Here is a 23,404-nt window from a genome sequence, read left to right as displayed (position 1 = left end):
TCGGCGTTTGGCGCTAACCTGGCTTTGTGCGTCAGAACTCTATTTTCGTTTTTTTATCTTTTTGGCTGATTTTCTCTATAAATAGCTTCCTAAAAACTCCGTTTTGATTCCAACTCTCATCAAGATTTTCTTGATTACTCTCTCTCTCTTCTAAACTAGCCTTCTCTCAAATATAAAAACTCCGCATTCATTAGATTTAGATACACCGAGCCAAATTCAAAGTTGTCTTCGCCCTAGACGTGAAAGGTTTAATTTCTGAGGGTTTGGTCCCAAATCTCTTTTCCAATTATTTAATTTAATTAGTTTTATTATTTTTTTCCTTGAAGTAACTAACGTGTGTATTTTATTATTAGAAAGAGATACGAGACATCCAAGTAAGTGCTTTAATTGATTTATAGATATTATGATTTAGAAATCATGTCAAGGTTGTTATTATGATTCTTAGTGTCATGTTAGGGCGTTTTGATCTTCCTAGTATCATGTTTAGGGTAAAGAATAAGTTTCTTAAATCAAGTATGATTAAAAGTATGATGCTTCCTATTTTCTTTCCTATTATTCATGTTAGTATCATGTTAGGGTTAAAGCTTTGATTTTTATATGCTTAGTGACATGCTAGGGTTTGTTATTAATCTTGTTAGTATCATGCCTAGGATCTTGCTATTATTATGCTTTAACATGATTCATGATTATTTTTATAATTATTGTTATTTTAATTATGATTATTGTAATGTTGCTTGATATATTTATTGTTATTGTTTGATCACGCCTTTATGCATGTTTAAAGGGAATTAGTACTTGTAATCACGCTTAATAAGATAATTAATAATCTTGTTTAGGGTTAATTTGATTATAATTCAAGTGATCGCCAATAATAGTTTATTTGTGCATTTAAATTCAACCAACATAGATAACAGGTTTAGGTTAAGCCTATTGATTGTATGTTAGTCAGAAAGCGCGCATGAATACGATCTGAATAAAGTAGAGGCCTATTACAAATAGTGTGTGATCTAATTATAAATAAATCCAGCAAATGCTGGATTGCTTTGCACTGTTTTATTTATTAATGAGAGATATATATATTTTATACAAATAGAGTATATAATTAATATACAATCAACTAATAACTAAAACTTAAAAGAACCACTAAAGAAAATCTCATTGTAACAATAATAAAACAAGTTTAATACTAGTATAAGAGTTAAATGATGATCCTCTAAATCTAATCTTCTTCTTCATCCTCGTGCACATCAATATTGAAGTACCTCAACTCGTACACATTACGGTCCTTGTTAGAAGCAATGACACGAAGCCAATCCCTAACATTGTGCTTCTTAAAGTATTTCTTTGTCAAAAATACTTCAAGTACATGAAAATTAAAAAAGAAAATTCTGTTTAACCAGTAATCACCCAATAATCGACTCATACAATTCACTAATCCATAAGAGAATAATCACACAATTATAAGTCATTTTCAATCATAAAATTTCAATACTCAAACACAAGCAGTACACCGTAATAAACTGAATTTAGCTCATTATTATCAATTCCATTTTTATTAATAAAATGCTAAATTCCTCAATTCCTGCTTCAAATATAATCCTATATAAGTCCCACTCCGAAGATTATCTAAGATTCAACCATTACACATAACAATTTCTGCTCCTACGAACACCCAATACACACAACAATAAACAATGAGTAGCCAATTCAAATACCCAACTTTTAAAGGCAGAAAACACAAATTTGAAGAAAACCCAGAACAAAAAAATGCCTTTTATAACTCAAAAATCAATAAAAGGTGCAAACCAATATGAAGAACATAAACAATTGCCAGAAAGAGCAAGGCTAAGGATGGTATCAATATCAAGGTCAGCAGCCTCTTTAGAGTTGAATAAAACAGAGGGTCGAGCAATAAAAAGAAAAAGAACAAATTAACACATCGGGAGGAGGATGGTTCTACTGTTTGTTCAGTCTTCCACATTATTCATCAAAATATTTCAAGACACACCATGAAAACACAGTGACAAATTGAGATATAATAAAATATGTAGCTGACATACACCCCAAATCAAATAACAATCAATCATGAGTAAACAAATAAACCTCAAAAAATTAATTTCTTTTACACAGTTTGAATTAACAATACTTGCTAAAACCCCATAAAACATTCAAATCCTTTCCACCCAAAAACATCAAAATTAGCTTCAACTTAGCAAATCTGGGTAAATCAAACTCCAACAACCCAAAGGCGAAGAAACCGAGGAAAGTACAAAAGTTTGAAAAATACCATCATATTTGATTCCAACAAGCACCTTAGATTCCTCCCCAGCTGTCACAACTGCAAAAAAAAAAACAAACCCGTTTCATATTAGGTCAACAATCCAAAAAAATAAACACAATGCAGACATTACGAAGCTGAAATTCAAACAATTAAGACCAGACATTACTAAGCGTACTTTCTGACTCAACCAACTCGTAAAAACTTTGAATCACATTAAAAACAAGCTTTGCTGGATCTGGTGACAACTGAAGAGAATCAGAAATCTCATCACGCATATAAGCATATTATATATTTCCATGTAGTGTAGCTTAATCAGGTAAGATCTCAGGCCATTTGTGTCCATATTCATGCACAACGATTGAACCTCACAGCACGCCACTGGCTTAGGTTCTCTAGTCTTCGCAAGTGCAGAACTTGTAAGCTCTATGCAAGTGTTGAAAGAACAGCAGTAAGCATTTAAAACTATACAACATTCGCCAAAAAAGAAAGATATTAATGTGCTAGTTGGAAGGCCAATGGAAGTGATGATAAAGTAACAATAAGTGGAGAATGCTCTACTAAAGTCACACACACAGTCACACACACACACAATCCAGCAAAGACATACTAAATCAGCAAGATTATCAACAAATGAGACACACACAGTCACACACATACACAATGCTCAATGTTTTAACAATAGAGCAGTTTAGATCAAGTCATCAAGAACAAGATTTTTACTCAAACCACACAATTTGAAATTCATAAGTCACCAATACCTCAAAATCTGATGTGTGTAAGCAGTATACAATCGGAACAAATAAACTAATGAAATTTTTTGACATGAATATGATTCGATGTATAAACAAATCAGGCAAGTTAGGCACTGAAACACATACAGAGACCAGGAAATTCAATCAATACTAGAAATATTGTTACACCAATAGTGCAATGTAGGGAGTGTGCTGGACAAACCCCAGGACACAGTTTGATTTGAGTAGATCAACATGTAAAACGTAATTTTAAATGGGGTCATAAAAAATGCTAGATTGATAGGTTTAAACTTAAAGGTTAATCAACAAAATAGCGAAGAAATGACAAAAAAGCGAACAAACCTCAAGTTTATTCAACAAAATAGCGAACAAACTTCAAGTTTAATCAACAAAATAGCGAACAAACTTCAAGTTCAAGTTTAATTTTAAATGGAGTCATGAATGCAACAAATGACAAGGCATCTCAAGGCACTGGGCACCCCCTTGCTCCAGAAACTACGAGAGTGTGAGTTGGGAGGGCATTGTTCACAAAAAAAGGGGTTGGTTGGAGAGCGATTGAGTACAGCTTTTACTCGCCACATAAATGAGAGTTGAGTGTGTGAGCACTAGTCTTGAATTCTATATGCTCATGTGATTTGCTCTTTTTGACAATTGTTGGGGAGGAAGGGTGATTAGATGAATGAGATTGATTAACATTGAAGCATGTTCATTAGATTTATCTTGAATCGTTTGTGCTTGATTTTGTTTATTGGGATGAGGCATGTTTTATATGTTCATTGATGAGCTCTTTGCTTAGGGACAAGCAAAGGTTTGGCATGGGGGAGTTTGATATGTCCAATTTATATAGTGTTTTACCCTCGTCCCATGGTCATAATTAGTAGTGTTTTTGGCTCTTTAGGGCCACTTTTATTACTAATTTGTGTTTTCTATAGTGTTTTTGTAGTTTTGCTTGAGTTTTGTAGGAAATTGCACACTTGGAGCGTTTTCCGGGTTTTTCACAAAGCAACTACGAGCATTAGGAGGACACGACCATCCTTGAAGCCTAGGACCGGTGAGAGCCGGTGATTAAGGGCTCGGTATGTGATACCGGGGCAATTGGATCAAGTAATCAAGACCCGATGAGGAAATTCGGATTAGGCCGAGGAATCGAGCCCAATCGAAATCCAAGCCTCGAAGAAGAAGTCGGGCCCGATCGGGCAAGCATACGCCCGATCGGGCGGGCGCGCGCAAAGCAGCATCAAGGAAGAAGTCGCGCCCGATCGGGTAAGCGTAGGCTCGATCGGGCGCAGCACACCAGCAAGGGCGTAGTAAAAAAGGCGGTCCCGATCGGGCGGTCCTTCGCCCGATCAGGCGCGTGTTTTTCTAAGGACCTGATTAGTTTTCGTTTAAGGATTTGTTTTAAGGATGTTTAAGTACGATTTTTGTACGTAATTTTGGATTACCTAGTCTTTTAGATTTTCTCTCTCTACTTAGAAAATTTTCTCTCTCTTAAACTCTCTCAACATTGTTCTTAATTATATTCATTAATTCAGATTTCTTTTGGTAACAATTTCTTCTTTTTTTATTTTAGTTATTTTATTTAATTCTTTCATTATGTCTTGCTTTATTGATTTGATTAGTTTAGATTTAATTATGCTTGAGTAGTTTTATTTCTAGGGTTTATGGGGATCTAATAAATAATATGAAGGGGTAAATTTGTGATTGTTGATTATCAATACTTGATTAATTTCCTATAGATTGATTTAATGCTATGAAATTAGGTTTGGCCAGATTTAATTGTATGAGTTTAGCAATATTAATTCCAGATTCAATAGATGAGAATTGATGTTTAGGCTTAGTTTCAATAGGCGGATTAATTTATAAATGGTTAAGTCGAGATTCGACAGATGAGATTTAATATCGGTAAATTAACTCTGTGATTATAATACGTAGCGAAAGCCCTTTATAATCTGATTAATTGATGCTTGATGATTGCTTATTATGATTTGCCCTAGAATATTGTTTATTGATTTATACCCCTTTTTATTCCTTTCCTACTCTTACTTCTAGTATTTAGTTATCTTTTTACAATAAACTGTTACTCGATAATTTAGATTGCATTTAATTAATTAGGAGTAAATTGACTTTTTTTCCTGTGGTTCGACCCTTCTTCCCTATCTACATAGTTAGTGGATTTAGGTTTATTTTTTATTAGGTGAATATGACTTGAGCTTGTCAAAATTTGGCGTCGTTGCCGGGGAAACGGTTTTATTTTTATTTTCTGATTTTTTTTTTTTTTGCAGTCTAGATTTTCCCCTCTTGTCTCAGAGAACGTTAGTTCTTTGAGGCAGTTCTCATATTTGTCTTTTAGTTCCTTGTTTATGCCCAGGTGTTCCAGATCAGGTTACATTCCATTCAATCTTGAGATCGAGCGCTCGTTTCATAGGCAAAGGAAAATTTATAGGCAAATTCTGGCGGGTTCTGAGGAGGACAACAATCGAAGAGTCTCTCCCTCTGATTCTAGTGATGCAGAAATTCCTTCAGATTCAGAATCAGAGATGACGGCCCAAAAGAAACTCGGTGACTACTCGCAGCCGAAGCTCACAAATTTCCCGCACCTTACTCCCACTCCGGCTCTAGTTGGAGTTCAATTTGAGATCAAGCCCCAATTTATCACTATGATAGAGAGGAAGCAATTTAGTGGAGCTAAGGGTGAAGATCCTAATCTTCACATTGCAGATTTCTTCTAGTACTGCAACACCATTAGACAAGCCGGGGTCACGGAGGACCAAATCAGGGAGATTCTTTTTCCTTTTTCATTATGTGGCAAAGCTAAATTATGGTTTAATGGTTTGAATAGAACTGCACTTGGTATTTCTGACTGGGAAACTTTTGCTTTGAATTTCTATAATAAATATTATTCTGCAGAGAGAACAGCGGTATTAAGGAGTGCAATTCAGAATTTCGCTCAAGAGGCCGATGAAACGCTATATGAGGCTTGGGAGAGGTTCAAGGATCTACAAAGAGAATGCCCCCACCACAATCTAGCACAATGGCAATTGATCCAAGCCTTCTACAATGGACTTAGAAATCCTTCTAGATCAGTTCTAGATTCTGCAGCTAGTGGGAGATTCATGAATTTAAATGTGGACGATGCAGGACAGGTTATCGAATACATGGCAATACACAATTCCCAATACGGGAATCCGAGAGGGTTTGCAAATAAAGGAAAACACAATGTCGATTCTGTATCCTTTTTGCAAGCTCAATTAACGTCTATTTGCCAAAAATTAGATAATCTTACTGCTACTCCTAACTCTGTAGCTAATGTTTCTGTTGTTGCTAACCATGAAGCTTTTTGTGAAAATTGTGGAATTGTAGGGCATTGGGAGCAAGATTGTAGGAGTTCCATGGAACAAGTTAATTCCTTCTAAACCTAAAGGCAGAATAACCCATATTCCAACTCTTTTAATCCTGGTTACCGGAACAATCCATATCTTTCATACCGGAGCACCAATGTACAAAATCCTCCACCTCCACAACAAACACAACAGCAACCCCCACCACAGCAAAAATATTACCATCCAAATTCTAACCTGAAAAGCCAAGCATCACGCTCACCATCTTCCGACCCTGCCATGACAGAAATTAGAGCAATGCTTACTAATATGCAAAAGCATATGGAGAGTAGGGATGCGCAAATTGATTCTATTTTAGCCCACAATAAAATCATGGATAATGAAATTTCACAACTTTCTCTACCCTACAATCCCGCCAGTAGGGATCTCTACCATCACAACCTATCCATCCTACATATCATGCCAATGCAATCACTCTAAGGAGTAGTTCACATTATGATGCACCTCCTATGCCGAAGGAAGATGGACCAGTTCCTGATCTAGATTCCTCTATACCAAATGCTAATCCTACTAACCCTGTAGGGCTACAAACATATACTAACCTTTCTAATGTTTCTGTGCAGGGTAAATCTCAAGATAAGGGAGGAGATATGCAAAGCCCAGTTATCAAACTATCGTTCCCTAATAGACAATTGAAGAGTAAGATTGATAAACAATTTGGTAAGTTCTTAGAGGTTGTGAAAAACCTGCAGGTAACAGTTCCTTTCACTGATTTATTCACTCACGTTCCTGCATATGCTAAATTTATGAAAGATATTCTGACTAGGAAAAGGGCCTTTAATGAAGTAGAAATTGTAGCTTTCACAGAGGAGTGTAGCGCCTTATTGCAAAATAAATCCCCTCCTAAATTAAAGGATCCCGGTAGTTTTTCTATCCCTTGTCATACAGGGAATGTTTTTATTGATAAAGCTTTGTGTGATTTGGGTGCCAGTGCCAGTGTTATGCCATCATCTATCTGTGCTAAACTTAATACGGGAGAATTAAAATTTACTAATATAACTTTGCAAATGGCAGATCGTTCTGTAAAATACCCCCTAGGTATTTTAGAGGATGTCCATGTCAGAGTTGGTAAATTTTTTATTCCTGTTGATTTTGTTGTTTTAGACATGGAAGAGAATACACAAATACCCATTATATTAGGTAGGCCTTTTCTCCATAATGCAGGAGCCATTATTGATGTGAAAAATGGTAAACTAACCCTTTCTGTCAGTGATGATAATGTAAGTTTTAATCTACGGGAAGTTTTGAAAGGGCCTATGCTAGAGGAGAATTGTTGTTATATTGATATAATTGATATAATGGACGATATTTGTGATGATATCTTGCCACAAGTTCTTGCAAGGGTTCCCCTGGAGGAAATTCTTTGTGGGAATTTATCTACAGACAATGCAAGCGTTTGGGGTAATGAGGTACAAGATATTGAAAGAGCTTTTTCCTTAAAAGAGTTAGACCCCAAGGAAACAATGAAGGTAGTAAATTTAGTTCAGGAATCAAAACCTGCAGAGGTCAAGAAACCTGAACTAAAACCTCTCCCTTCTCATTTGAAATATATTTTTCTGGATGAACAGGAACTATACCCCGTGATCATCAGTATTGCACTTAATGACCTACAAACTTCCCAACTTCTAGGGTTCTTCAAACCCATAAAAAATCTATTGGGTACAGTATTGATGATCTCAAGGGTATTAGCCCTAACTTTTGTATGCACAGGATACATCTAGAGGATAACTATAAGCCCTGCATTCAACCCCAAAGAAGATTGAATCCTAACATGCAGGAAGTAGTCAAGAAGGAGGTTATGAAATTACTTGATGCAGGCATTATCTATCCTATTTCTGACTCCAAGTGGGTAAGTCCTGTGCAGGTAGTGCCAAAAAAAGGTGGGATGACTGTGATCACTAATGAATAAAATGAATTAATTCCCACTAGAACTGTAACAGAGTGGCGTATGTGTATTGATTATCGTAGACTGAATATCGCCACTAAAAAGGACCACTTCCCCCTCCCCTTTATAGATCAAATGCTTGAGAGGTTAGCTAACCATAAGTTCTTTTGCTATTTGGATGGGTATTTGGGATTTTTCCAAATTCCGATTCACCCTGAAGATCAGGAAAATACAACCTTTACATGCCCTTATGACACTTTTGCATCGTAGAATGCCCTTCGGTTTATGTAATGCTCCCGCTACCTTTCAACGTTGTATGATGAGCATCTTTTCTGATTTCATAGAGTCTATTATGGAAGTCTTTATGGATGATTTTAGCGTGTATGGTTCTTCATTTGATTCATGTCTAATTAATCTCGCTAAAATTTTAAAATGATGTGAAGAATGCAACTTAGTTCTAAACTGGGAGAAGTGTCACTTTATGGTGACAGAGGGAGTAGTTCTAGGTCACATTGTATCTGATAAGGGCATACAAGTAGACAAAGTTAAGATCTCAGTGATTGAGCAATTACCTCCCCCAGTTAATGTTAAGGGAGTTAGAAGTTTCTTGGGTCATGCGGGGTTTTATCGTCGCTTTATCAAAGATTTTTCAGAATTTGCTAAACCACTGACTCAGCTTTTGCTCAAGGATGCTCCTTTTATTTTTACTAACGAGTGTCTTGAGGCTTTTAACAGGATTAAGCAGGCTTTGATATCGGCACCCATCATATGTGCTCCCGATTGGAATCTTCCTTTCGAGATCATGTGTGATGCAAGTGACTTTGCGCTAGGAGCCGTGCTCGGACAAAGAAAGGACAAGGTTTTGCATGCTATTTATTATGCAAGCAAAACTTTGGATGAAGCCCAAGTCAACTATGCCACTACGGAGAAGGAGTTTCTTGCTGTTATATATGCTTTAGAAAAATTTAGATCATATCTTGTTGGTTCTAAAGTCGTTGTTTTTACTGACCATGCAGCGTTGAAGTACTTGATAGCTAAGGCGGAATCAAAGCCAAGGCTACTCCGATGGGTTCTTTTGCTCCAAGATTTTAACATCAAAATAAAAGATAAAAAGGGATCGGAACGGAGAACGTAGTGGCAGACCACTTGTCACGTATCAGGTATGATGAGGGTAAGGATTCTCTTCCTATAGATGATTTTTTCCCTGATGATAATCTATATGCAGTTGTAGAGCAACACCCATGGTATGCCGACTTTGCTAATTATTTAGTGGGTGGTACTCTACCTCCTGACATGTCCTACCAACAAATAAAGAAATTCCTTTCTGATGTTAAACATTATTTTTGGGATGATCCTTTTTTGTTTCGTGAGTGTGCAGATGGATTATTTTGCAGGTGTGTTCCCGAATGGGAAGTCCACGGTGTGCTTACTAGTTTCCACACCTCACCATATGGAGGACATCATGGCCCCACTAAAATGGTGGCCAAGATTAATGAGTCGGGTTTTTATTGGCCTATAATGTTTAAGGATGCTAACACTTTTGTGCAGGCTTATGACTCTTGCCAGAGGACTGGCAACATCTCGTGGCGGCATGAGATGCCTCAAACCGGAATTTTAGAAGTTGAAATTTTTTATGTTTGGGGTGTTGATTACATGGGACCGTTCCCTTCTTCAAAAGGGAACCGCTATATACTTGTCGCCGTCGACTATGTATCCAAGTGGGTTGAGGCCATCGCTACTCCTACTAATGATGCCAAGGTGGTCCATAGACTTTTCAAGAAGACCATCTTTCCACGATTTAGCGTGCCTAGAGCGATAATTAGTGACGGATGGTCTCACTTTCATGAGCAGAAGTTAGACACCCTCTTTAAAAAAGTATGGTGTCTATCATAGGACAGGTTTAGCCTACCACCCCCAAACTAGTGGCCAAATTGAAGTTTCTAACCGTGAGATCAAGGCCATTCTGGAGAAGGTGGTAGCAAAGTCAAGGAAAGATTGGAGCGATAAGTTGGATGACACCCTTTGGGCATAAAGAACTGCATTCAAGACCCCTATAGGTACTACTCCATATAGACTCGTGTACGGTAAAGCATGTCATCTCCCGGTCGAATTAGAATACAAGGCATATTGGGCTATTAAGGAGCTCAATTTGGATGCCAAATTAGCGGGAGAAAAGAGGTTACTTCAACTTAACCAACTCGATGAGTTTAGGTTGACGGCCTATGATAAGGAGAAGACAAAGAGATGGCACGACCAACTCGATAAGGAGAAGACAAAGAGATGGCACGACAAGATGATCCTTACGAGAGAATTCAAAGGGGGTGATAAAGTGTTGTTGTTCAAATCTCGACTTAAACTATTCCCAAGAAAGTTGAGGTCAAGGTGGTCGGGTCCTTTTATTGTAAAAAGGGCCAATAAATTCGGTTCCGTGGAGGTTTTCGATGAACATGGTAACGAGTTCAAGTTTAATGGCCAAAGACTCAAGCTATATCATGAGGGGGCTACGATTTGTGCAGTTGAATTACTTCATCTAAGCGGTTCCGATTCATTTTGAGCTTCAATGTGGTAAGAGGGCCGTGCGGGACATAGATAAACCAGCGCTTTGCGGGAGGCAACCCGTACTTCTTGCTTTCTAGACTAATTTTCGTTATTTTTTTTTTCTTTTTGTTAGAGAGGTGAGGAGAGTGAAATTTTACCTTTCGTGAGTGTTTTGTACAGGTTTTATATCACAAAGTACGGAGTTATCAAGAGAAAAAGGCGAAGAAAAGAGAAGCTCCAGATTGGGTACGGGCCCAATCAGGCGAGGCTCGCCCGATCGGGCGCGCACTTAAGGGTCAGAATCGAGCATGATTTTGCTCGATTGAGCAAGGAGTCCCGATCGGGCGCGAAATAGGAATTTTATCGGATCATATAATCGCCTGATCGAGCGAGGCACGCCCGATCGGGCGCGCAAGTACGGAAGAAAAACAAGGGTAATTTTGCCCGATCGGGCGAGTCTGCCCGATCGGGCGGAATTTTCAAGAAATCGAGTGCCACAAAAGAAATATCGGGCGAGCATTTTTGGCGATTTCGAGCTTCGAGTTCGCGCCCGATCGGGCACACACTTCACATTCCAGAACAAACTTATATCGCATGATCGGGCGATGCTTGCCCGATCGGGCGCGCCCAAAATTCGGAGGATTAATTCCTCCTTCTCCCCCTTTCTTTTCTTTTTTCTTTCTTACTTCTTCTTCCTTTTTCACACTTTCTCTGTCTAAAACCTCCATTTTCAAACCTTCAACCTCACTTTGTTTCCAAGATCTTCTCAAATTCATCCATCAAAACCTTAAAACTTTTACATATTCTTAATCCTCACACCTTCCTCTACAATTTCCACCCACTTTCTCTCATAATTTCCTAAAACCCTTAGAGAGAGAAAGCTTCAATACCTAAATTTCTCACTACAAATGGCTTCGAAATGATCTAGACAACAAAGGGGCGAAAGTTCGAGACAACAACAACCAGTGGTCGACCTGGAGCTTCAAATACCGGGATGGGAGGAGGTTGTTATCTTCTCAACGGAATAACGGGCAAGGATGCTCAATCTCATCGAGAGGCAGGTAATCTTTACCCGTTTTGTTCATCATCCTACATTATCTAGATTAGGTCTTGATAAACATGTAGAGAAATTATTTAAGGGTATAGGCATGAGTGGTTTCTTCCAAATGCATCATGATAATTATGATTACTTGACATTAGAATTTATTTCTAGTTTTAATGTTATTAAAATGAATGCTTTGATCACTCATGTACAATTCTGATTGCTAAACAATGATGTGCGATTAACTCTAAAAGAATTTGGTAAAATGTTTGAGCTAAAATCGGAAAAAACCTATCGAACCCTCCCAAGATCACATTGTCGTGGTCTACAAGAAAATAATCGGGGAGGGTTTGATTAACCTCCAACACGCCAAAGGGACGTGGATTCAATATCCCGTCCCAAAGTTTTGGCAAAGGTTTGCTGGCCTTACAATTTTTGGGAGGCATGAACCGGCAAATGTGAGGAGGGATGAACTCGAATTGTTGGCATCCTATATGATCCCTAATGCTGAGAAATTAAACGTACCACATAGGATTTCCAACCACTTTCAAAGGGCGGGCAATGCGGCCGAAACGGGTAGGTCTAGGGCGCCTATCTATTTTGGGGGGTAGGTGACCCATATTTCTATTAAACACCTAGGATGGAACCCAAATGGACATAGGAAAGTAGTGGGTTCAACCCTCATGGACCTAGCTTACTTAGGGAGCCTAAACTGGGTGCAACCCATGGGCAGTGAGACTTGGTGGATAGTCCACTGGGACTCGGGTAGGAGAGACCAAGCTTTTACCCTACCCAACCCCGCCTTGACCAAATTTGAGAAGAGGAAGCCTTTTTGGATATATGGTAACTCTCTTTCTCTTTTCTCTATTTATTGCTTTTCTAGTGTAGTTTTTATTGCTTTCCTTTATGAAAAAAATACAAAAAAATTTGAAAATACGTTCCAATGAATTGTAAATTATGCTTCCCTGTGTTCCATACTTAGAAAATATTTTTTTGATTCTTGGTATATGATAATGAGCTTTGTGAATTTGTTTATCATGATTTGAAGCTTAATTGTTTGGATTCCTAAACATGCGTCAATTTTGTCTAACTACTTGTGAATATAGTGCTTGACTAGTTGATTTGGTTAGGAATGTGTGTTAGTTCCTGGTATGTCAATGAATTTGAGTATTGGTTTTCAACTATTAGTAATGTTTATATGGCTCAATATTATGCACATTGAGGAGGACGAAGGCATTTGATCTCTTATGTAACCTTCAGACGATATTAGATACATTTGTTCCCTTCTTGTTACCCATGTTGTTGCTTGTACCCTTTTATTGTTTATTTAGCCACATTACAAGCCTATATGAGCCTCATTGGTTACTAGTCCCAAGCTTGGCTTGGGGGAGCTATTAGTTGGTGAGGCGAGGGAGTTGTGGTGTGCATATGATTTCCACAATGTGGGAATAAAAGAACAGTGATCGTTCTTTGATATTATGATGGGAAAATATTGATGTTTTGTGTTTCAAAGTTGAAAATTTCCAATATGAGGTAAAAAAAATAAAAAAGAGAAGAGTAAAGAAAAAGAGTTGTTTCATATGTTCTAATGTTCTATTTGAAGGTTGCTCATGAAGAAAAAAATACAAAAGAAAAAAAAACGTTCAAGTTTGAAAAAAAAAAGAAAAAAAATAAGTAGTTCAAAGGTTGTTTTAATTCACTCTATCTCATATTATTATATTTTGTGAGTGAATATATAAGTGTTGGGATTGTGTTGTGTATATGATTTTTTGGTGAACTTTTGTGGAGTTGAGTTGTGATTGGAGATGATTTGGTCATTACTTGTTTTTAACCTTGGGTTTTATTAGGATATGGCTCCCTTAAGCATGGCTTTACTCTCACATTTTCCTAAATTTATCCTACCCTTTACCCTAGCCTTACATTACGAGCTTTAAAGACCTTCCGACCTTTGTGCATAAGAGTTGTATGAATGTGAAAGTGTTGTTTATCAATGCAAGTTATGATTTGACATATTTCGAGTCGACTAGTAGGTTGAGCGTTCATTGTTTTAAACACACGAGAGTGTGAGTTGGGAGGGCATAAAGGGGTTGGTTGGAGAGCGATCGAGTACATCTTTTACTCGCCACATAAATGAGAGTTGAGTGTGTGAGCACTAGTCTTGAATTCTATATGCTCATGTGGTTTTCTCTACTTGACAATTGTTGGGGAGGAAGGGTGATTAGATGAATGAGATTGATTAACATTGAATCATATTCATTAGATTTATCTTGAATCGTCTGTGCTTGATTTTGTTTATTGGGATGAGGCATGTTTTATATGTTCATTGATGAGCTCTTTGCTTAGGGACAATCAAAGGTTTGGCTTGGGGGAGTTTGATATGTCCAATTTATATAGTGTTTTACCCTCGTCCCATGGTCATAATTAGTAGTGTTTTTGGCTCTTTAGGGCCACTTTTATTACTAATTTGTGTTTTCTATAGTGTTTTTGTAGTTTTACTTGAGTTTTGTAGGAAAATTGCACACTTGGAGCGTTTTCCGGGTTTTTCACAAAGCAACTACGAGCATTAGGAGGACACGACCATCCTTAAAGCCTAGGACCGGTGAGAGCCGGTGATTAAGGGCTCGGTATGTGATACCGGGGCAATTGGATCAAGTAATCAAGACCCGATGAGGAAATTCGAATTAGGCCGAGGAATCGAGCCCAATCGAAATCCAAGCCTCGAAGAAGAAGTCGGGCCCGATCGGGCAAGCATACGCCCGATCGGGCGGGCGCGCACAAAGCAGCATCAAGGAAGAAGTCGCGCCCGATCGGGTGAGCGTAGGCTCGATCGGGCGCAGCACACCAGCAAGGGCGTAGTAAAAAAGGCGGTCCCGATCAGGCGGTCCTTCGCCCGATCAGGCGCGTGTTTTTCTAAGGACCCGATTAGTTTTCGTTTAAGGATTTGTTTTAGGGATCTTTCAGTACGAGTTTTGTACGTAATTTTCGATTACCTTCTGTTTTAGATTTTCTCTCGCTACTTAGAATATTTTCTCTCTCTTAAACTCTCTCAACATTGTTCTTAATTGTATTCATTAATCTAGATTTCTTTTGGTAACAATTTCTTCTCTTTTTATTTTAGTTATTTTATTTAGGAAATTTTGCAAAAAACCACCTTTTAAATCTCGTCTTTTGCAAATAACCACCTTATACAAAATATGTTGCTAAAGCCACCATTTTTCAAAAAAAATGTTGCAAGTTAACACCTGATGCCGGAAAATGACTATTTGACCCTTGCTCCGGCGTTGACTCAGTCACGTGCCAACCACGTGACATGTAATTAATCCCTAATCCTCCCTTTTTCTTTTTTTCTTTTTTGTCTTTTCTATTTCGATTTCCCTCTTTCTCCTCCCCTGCTCCTCTTTCTTTCTCCTCTTCCTTGCATCTCTGTTCCTCTTCTCCATTGTTCATCATTGCTACTGCTTCTTCACAATTCAACTGGTAAGGTTTTTTTTTCTTCCCTTTCTTCTCTTTCTCTGTGTTCTTTATTCCTCTATGGTGATTGAATTCGAATTGTTTTTACGAATTCCAGAATTTAGGGTTTGCTAATTTCCTTCTAAATTTGGTACTTCTAGGTCTACTGTCTCAACCTCCACTAAACAAAAAGTGTGGGTGTGGCGTCCCAAATGCTAGATTGAATAACAAGAAAAGTGTGGGTGTGGCGTCTCAAATGCTAGATTGAATAACAAGATCCAAAGGGGTTGGTTTAGGACCTTTGGGTAACTAAGATTAGTGTTGTATAACAAGATCAAATTAAAGTGAAAAATGATGTTATATTAAAAGGGTATTTTATGATTTTCTAGGCATTTGGTTGAATTATGATGTACTGAAATTGATTTACTACATGTGGGTTACTGCATTTTCCCGCCACAAATTCAATTAGGGTTTTATTTTCATGATTGTAGCTTTTATAGAGATTAAACCTTTTGATCTTAATCAATGGAGATGAGTGAAAATAGACGATGAGTTTTTTTTTTTTTACGGGATTACCCAATAAGGCAGCAACTATTTCAACCACGTACAACCATTGTCGAGTAGAAGTAAGGAAGAAAGAGAAAGAAAGAGGAGCAGGGGAAGAGAAAGAGGGAAATCGAAAGAGGGGAAAAAATAAGAGGGGGGAATTAGGGATTAATTACATGTCATGTGCTTGGCACGTGATTGGGTCAACGCCAGAGCAAAGGTTAAATATTCACTTTCGAGCATTAGGTGTTAACTTGCAACATTTTTCTGAAAAATGGTGGCTTTTTGCAACATATTTTTTATAAGGTGGTTATTTGCAAAAAAAGAGATTTAAAAGGTGGTTTTATGCAAATTTTCCTTTTATTTAATTCTTTCATTATGTCTTGCTTTATTGATTTGATTAGTTTAGATTTAATTATGCTTGAGTAGTTTTATTTCTAGGGTTTATGGGGATCTAATAAATAATATGAAGGGGTAAATTTGTGATTGTTGATTATCAATACTTGATTAATTTCCTACTGATTGATTTAATGCTATGAAATTAGGTTTGACCAGATTTAATTGTATGAGTTTAGCAATATTAATTCGAGATTCGACAGATGAGTATTGATGTTTAGGCTTAGTTTCAATAGGCGGATTAATTTATAAATGGTTAAGTCAAGATTCGACAGATGAGATTTAATACCGGTAAATTAACTCTGTGATTATAATAAGTAGCGAAAGCCCTTTATAATCTGATTAATTGATGCTTGATGATTGTTTATTATGATTTGCCCTAGAATATTGTTTATTAGTGAACCTATTCCCTAGGTTTCCCTTTATTGATTTATACCCCTTTTATTCCTTTCCTACTCTTAATTCTAGTATTTAGTTACCTTTTTACAATAAACTATTACTCGATAATTTAGATTGCATTTAATTAATTAGGAGTAAATTGACTTGTTTCCCTGTGGTTTGACCCTTCTTCCTTATCTACATAGTTAGTGGATTTAGGTTTATTTTTTATTAGGTGAATACGACTTGAGCCTGTCACTTAACGTAGGTGCACTTCGAACGACGCCTACAACTATCTTTATTTTTGTGATGCTTTTTCCTTGGTCTCTGTTTTTATGATAAATGTACATGTTTCTGGCATATTATTGCATACTAATTTCTCTTTGATCAGTTTATTTAAGATGTCAAATATTATGATTGTATCTAGTAATCTTAATATAGTGCTATTTTTGCATTCTATTCAGAATTTATTTATCGTTCACATGAATTGTGTTTTAAGGTTTTACCTTTATCACATTTATATTTATACTACTAATGTCATCACAAAAAGTGACTATTACGATAGTCCAACTCAATTGGGAATGGCAATATGCTTTGTCCACATCGTTCGATGCCTACTCGGACAATTATTGTCCCTAAAAATATTTCTAAATTTGATGTTCAATTATTGTCCTATTTTTATTCCGATGAGAATTATTTTGCATAAAAGCTACTTTACAATTAATTTTTCCAGAATATTTGGTTTGTATATATGGCCTCCTTTTATAAAATTGATAGAATGAAAATTATAAGTTGGAATATAAGGGGTGCTAAAAGATCCCAAGCCATCAGTGAACTGATTTATTTGCGGAAAAAAATAAATCCCGACATTTTACTTGTTATTGAAACAATGGTCACACCTTCTACTAGTAATCGATTGTCTAAAACTTTAGGTTATGAAAACGTCAAATTTGTAGATCCTGTTGGCCATTGCGGAGGTATGTGGATATGTTGGAATCAATCTCACATCAATGTTCAAATTGTAACTCTTCAACACAAGATTGCACATTGTAGGGAATATTTCAAGCACTACCCCAAACTTGAACCCCACTGTGATCATACACTAAAGTACAGTGGCATCCAAAGGGAAAGAAGATAGAGCAAAAGAGTCGCCAACAAGTTTTAGGAACTTGTAAACCGTTCACAGGGTGAGGGTTACACCCCTTAATGATCCAGGTGATCGTTAACTCTAATAGGTCTGGAAGTCTGGAACCATGACTGGTAGTTTGAGGATGAAGGTACAAACCCAACCTAAAAGAGATTGAACCTGCCCTGATAATAGGCCTCTACTTTATTCTGATCATACTCATATGCGCTTTCTGACTAACATGCAATCAATAGGATTACCCTAAATTTGTTTATCTATGTTGGTTAAATATTAATGCACAAACAAAACTATTATTGGTGATCACTTGATTTATAATCAAATTAACCCTAAACAAGATTATTAATCATCTTATTAAGCGTGATTACAAGTACCAATTCCCTTTAAACATGCATAAAAGGTGTGATCAAACAATAACAACAAATAAAGAATCAATCAACATAATAATAATCATAATTATAAAAATAATAATCATAATCATAATAATCATAATAATAATAATTAAAATAATAATAATCATGTTAAAGCATAATAATATCAAGATCCTAGGCATGATACTAACAAGATTAATAACAAACCCTAACATGTCACTAAACATAAAAGATCAAAACTTTAGGCCTAACATGATACTAACAAAAATATTCGAAAGAAAATAGGAAGCATCGCAGGAATCACAATTGTCATATTTGATATTAGAAATTATAGTTATTACCCTAAACATGATACTAGGAAGATCAAAACATCCTAACATGACACTAGGAATCATAATAACAAGCTAAGCATGATTTCTATATCATAATATCAATAAATCAATTAAAGCAATTACTTGGATGCCTCGTATCTCTTTCTAATAACAAAATACACACGTTAGTAACTTCAAGGAAAATAATAAATCAAACAATTAAATTCACTAGTAGAAAAAACGCATTAGGCAGCGGTTCAAACCCGGTCTAAGGCACCGGTTTGAACCGCTGCCTATTTGAGGGGTGCCAAAAACCCCCTATTTGGCACCGGTTCAAAACCGGTGCCATAGGGTTTAATAGGCACCGGTTAACCGGTGCCATAGGGTAGAATAATTGACGTCTAGGGCGAAGGCATTTTCGAATTTGGCTAGGTGCTTCTAGATCTTGTGAATGCGGAATTTTGTATAGAAAGTTAGTGAGAGAGAGAAATTCTTAAAAACTAGAGAGAATAAGAAAACTAGAGAATATATGATATTTGATTGTTGATGGGTTTTTTAATGATGACAAATGGAGGTTTTAGGAGGCTATTTATAGAAAAAATCAGCCAAACGGATAGAAAAACAAATTAGAGTTTTGACGAGAATATAACAAGTTACCGCCAGACGCTGAACATTAGCGCCAGGCGCCAAGCATTAGCGTCAGGCGCTAACCCTTTTGTCAGGCACTAACAATTATTTTCACGCATTTTCTTAATTCTGATAAAATTTACCCGTAAAGAAGGGCAAAATCGTATTTTCCTTAAAACACTCTTTTATTCTGATTAAAACTCCAAAAAGTCAACCAAAGTCAATTTATCAATGCTAATTGAATTAGGAATGAAAAGAACCTTCTAGAAGAATCTAGAAGACTAAAATCAGTTCTAATTGCATTAGGAATAATAAATACATATTAGGCCCTCCTCTAGATCATTGGGCCGCATATAAGGATCAAACCAGACCCAGTTTAGTAATTTGGTCATAACTTCCTCATTATTCATCGAAATTAGGCTTATAATATATCGTTGGAAAGCTCTTTTCAAGCCCCATCCAAATACACCAGTATTGGACCCTTGCTATGGACCAAACCAAACTGGATTGGCTGTTTTTCATAAATAAGGTTTTAAAAAACAGAGAGAAGAGATATTTTAATAAAAATATCCTCATCACTAGACTTTTCACACTTTCGCTTTGTTCGATAATCAAATGACGTGAAAGGTATTCATCACTGGGTTTGGTTTTGGGGAGACACATTTGGGTGTCTACACACATTTGTTTGTGATAGATAAAAAGACTAACGCATGCTTTTCTCTTTTTGGTCTTTAGGCCCCTGCTCAAAAAGGGGAAAATTTGGAATTTTATAACAAGTTTTAGCTCACTAATTCGTAATTATTGTTCTTCCCCTTGGTGTATTATCGGAGATTTTAATGAATTATTATGTATGGTTGATAAAAGAGGAGGTACTCTTCCTACCTTTAATCGATGTTTGAAACTACAACATTTTGCTCACTTACATAATGCAATAGATATTCCTCCTAGAGGAACAACCTTCTCATGGAAAAAACAAATAAATAATCATATTGTCTACGAACATTTAGATAGATGTTTAGTAAGTACTTCTTGGTTACAAAATTACCCATATGCAACTTTATATTACGAATATTTCTCTTGCTCAGATCATAGCCCTATTTGTCTATATGTGGACAATTCTAGTACACATAATCGATCTTCTTTTCGTTTCCAAAATGCTTGGACATTGGACCCTGAGGCTAAGAATTTGACTTTAAAGAATTGGAAACAAAAATATTCAAGCTCTCGCTTTTACTGTATCATGCAGAAATTAACACAACTAAAAATTGATTTAAAACATTAGAACTTCCATAAGTATGGGAACATTCAAAATAAATTGACTATAAACCAAGATAAATTACAAAATGTGGAACTACAACTTCAACAATTTCCCGAAAATCATCATATTGAACAACATCTAAGTCGTCTAATTAAACAACGTGAAAAACTACTCCTTTTGGCCAAAAATGTTGGGGCAACTATGCCAGGAAAAATTGGTTAACACAATGTGTTGAAATACAAGATTTTTTCACGAATCAATGAAAATAAGAAAAAGAAAAACTCAAATTTTCAGACTATGTAATGAAGTTGATCAATGGGTTGAGAACCCAACAGATATTACTCGTTTATTTTTTAAGGAATTTTCAAATAGATTCAAGTCAGATCATACATGCCCTCGTAATATTTCCATTCCTTGGATACAACCATGTATTATTTGTGAAGACAATCTAACCTTGACGCAACCTTTTTTAGATGAAGAAATCAAACAAGTCTTCTTCGATATGTCTCCATATAAAGCTCCAGGTTCGGATGGTTTTGGGCCGAAATTTTTCCAATATTATTAGCCTATTATTGGAATGGATATTTGTAAAGCAATAAAAGGTTTTTTCATAGTGGTATATTATTAAGACAACTTAATCATACGATTATTACACTAATTCCAAAAACTAACAATCCAAATAAGGCACATCAATTTCTCCCTACTAGTCTTTGTACTACAATTTATAAAGCAATAGCTAAACTCCTAGTAAATCGAATTAAACCATTCTTAAAGAAAGTTATAGGACCATATCAAAATGCTTTTGCCCCGGAAAGATAAATCTAAGATAATGTTTTGTTGGTCCAAGAAATCTTAAATATGTTTAATAAGTCCAAAAATAAGTCAGGATGGTTAACCTTAAAATTAGATATGGAAAAAGCATATGATCGGGTTGAATGGGATTTCCTATGGGATACTTTAAAAGCTTTTGGATTTAATGAAACTTTGATTACATGGATCAAGTCTTGTGTCACTACGGTTTCTTACTTGGGTTATGTAAATAAAAACTCTACAGAATTAATCACTCGAGGACTACGTCACGGGGATCCTTTATCTCCGGTTCTCTTTGTTATTTGTAGAAGTTATTGCTCGAAAATTACTTCAACAATCATTAGATAAATCATCTAGCATTGGTCTCAAATTTACCCCATCTGCTCTGGTCATCCCTTGTTCACTGTTTGTAGACGATAGTTTATTATTTTGTCAGGCCAAATCTAGAGCATGTGCTAATCTTAGGGATATCCTTAATGAATTTTCTTCAATGTCCGGGAAATTGATCAATTTTCATAAGTCCTCTATAGTCTTTTCAAAGCTAGTAAATAATTCTAGAAAAGTTAATTTAGAAAGTTATTTCAATATGACTCCTAAATCATTCCTTGGCCGTTATTTAGGGGTCCTTTTTAACTTCTGGTCTTTTACTAAACAGAATTTTCATCACCTTTTAGCAAAAGCAGAAAACAAATTGAATAACTGGTCTGTCAACTCAGTTTCAAAGGCACGTAAAACTGTTTTAATTCAAAGTCATTTGGAAGCTCTTCCTTCTTATGCTATGACTTCTGTGTGTTTTCCTAAAACAATTACTAACTCTTTGGATCAAATTAACCGTAATTTTTTTTTGGAAACAATCTCCGAATAAAAAGGGCCTCCCCATGATTTCTTGGGACAAAATTTGTCAACCCAAAAGTCAAGGAGGATTAGGTTTAAGAAAAAACAGAAGCAATCAACTCTGCCCTCCTTGCTAAATTAGGTTGGAAAATAATCTTGGATTACAATAATTTGTGGGTTCGTACTATTCGGGCTAAATATTTCAAACATAACTCTTTTTTTTAGTGTAAACCTCATGCTAAGGACTTCTGGATTTGGAGAAAAAATTTACAAGTTCGCCCTCTTCTTCTTAAGGGGCTGAGATGGAAAGTTGGATCAGGTTCAAATATTCTTTTTTGGCTAGATAATTGGTGTTCATCTACAAATTTGGTTACTTTATTGATTTAAATATTTCTGATATTCAAAATCTAGACCTTATGGTTGATCAATATACTATTGAAGATCATTCTTGGGATATTGCTACTCTTTCTTTACCGGTACCTCCTCACATAGTTCAGACCATTAAAGGTATTCCTTTGCCAGTTAATAATTTTTTAGATGATCCCTGTTGGGGTTTATCTGGTAAAGGAGAGTTTACAGTTAAGTCGGCAATCTGTTAGCTCATAATTTTAATTTTCCTGCAAAATGGGAATTTTCTTGGATTTGGAAACTAGATATTGCTCCAAAACTAAAGATATTTATTTGGCAACTACTACATAATGGTCTTACAACTAGTAATAATTTGATTTACCGTAATATTAATGTCCCTCATTTATGCCCCTTTTGTAATTCACATGCTGAAACACAGGATCATCTGTTTCTAAATTGTCCATTTATTAGACAGTATTGGGATGCAGATATCGTCACTTATTGAATGGGAACTCATGTTAATACCCCGAATCTCCTTGCTTTTTTTCGGGATATTCGTCATAATGTTAACCTTCCGATAAAAAAGATTATTGTTTCTTTATGGAGTATATGGAAAGGTCATAATGCTCTTATTCTTAATCGATCCCCCACTACTATTATGAGTTTTTATTGTAGAGCTTTCAAAATATTTACAGAATGGAATATTCGTTCTCATCTTGATTCTTTTAATGCCATTGTTCCTAAGACCCATTCTCCTCTTTACCATAAAATCATCCAAGTAGCTTGGTCCCCTCTTGCCTCTGGTGTTTTCAAAATTAATTTTGATGGTTCTGTTCGTAATAACTTTGGGTCAGCCGAAATTGTTATTAGAGATTATACAGGAAATAATGTAGTTAGTCGTGCTTATAATCTTGGTACCTCGACTCCTATTATTGCAGAAGCTACAGCTCTCCGTAACAGTCTTCTCTTAGCTGTTGAACATAATATACGATAACTTTTTATTGAAGATGATAACCTTTTAATTATAAATATTTT

General features: G+C 36.1%; 1 pseudogene; it reads left to right on the top strand.

Moving 5' to 3' along the window:
• The window catches only part of LOC110689462, a 74,294-nt pseudogene that overhangs the window by 24,638 nt on the left and 26,252 nt on the right, over positions 1–23,404 (top strand).

The sequence above is a fragment of the Chenopodium quinoa genome, unplaced genomic scaffold, assembly GCF_001683475.1.
Source record: "Chenopodium quinoa cultivar QQ74 unplaced genomic scaffold, ASM168347v1, whole genome shotgun sequence".
Classification (NCBI taxonomy): Eukaryota; Viridiplantae; Streptophyta; class Magnoliopsida; order Caryophyllales; family Amaranthaceae; genus Chenopodium; species Chenopodium quinoa.
Note: the sequence above shows the minus strand (reverse complement) of the source record. Positions and strands in the feature narration are given on the sequence as shown.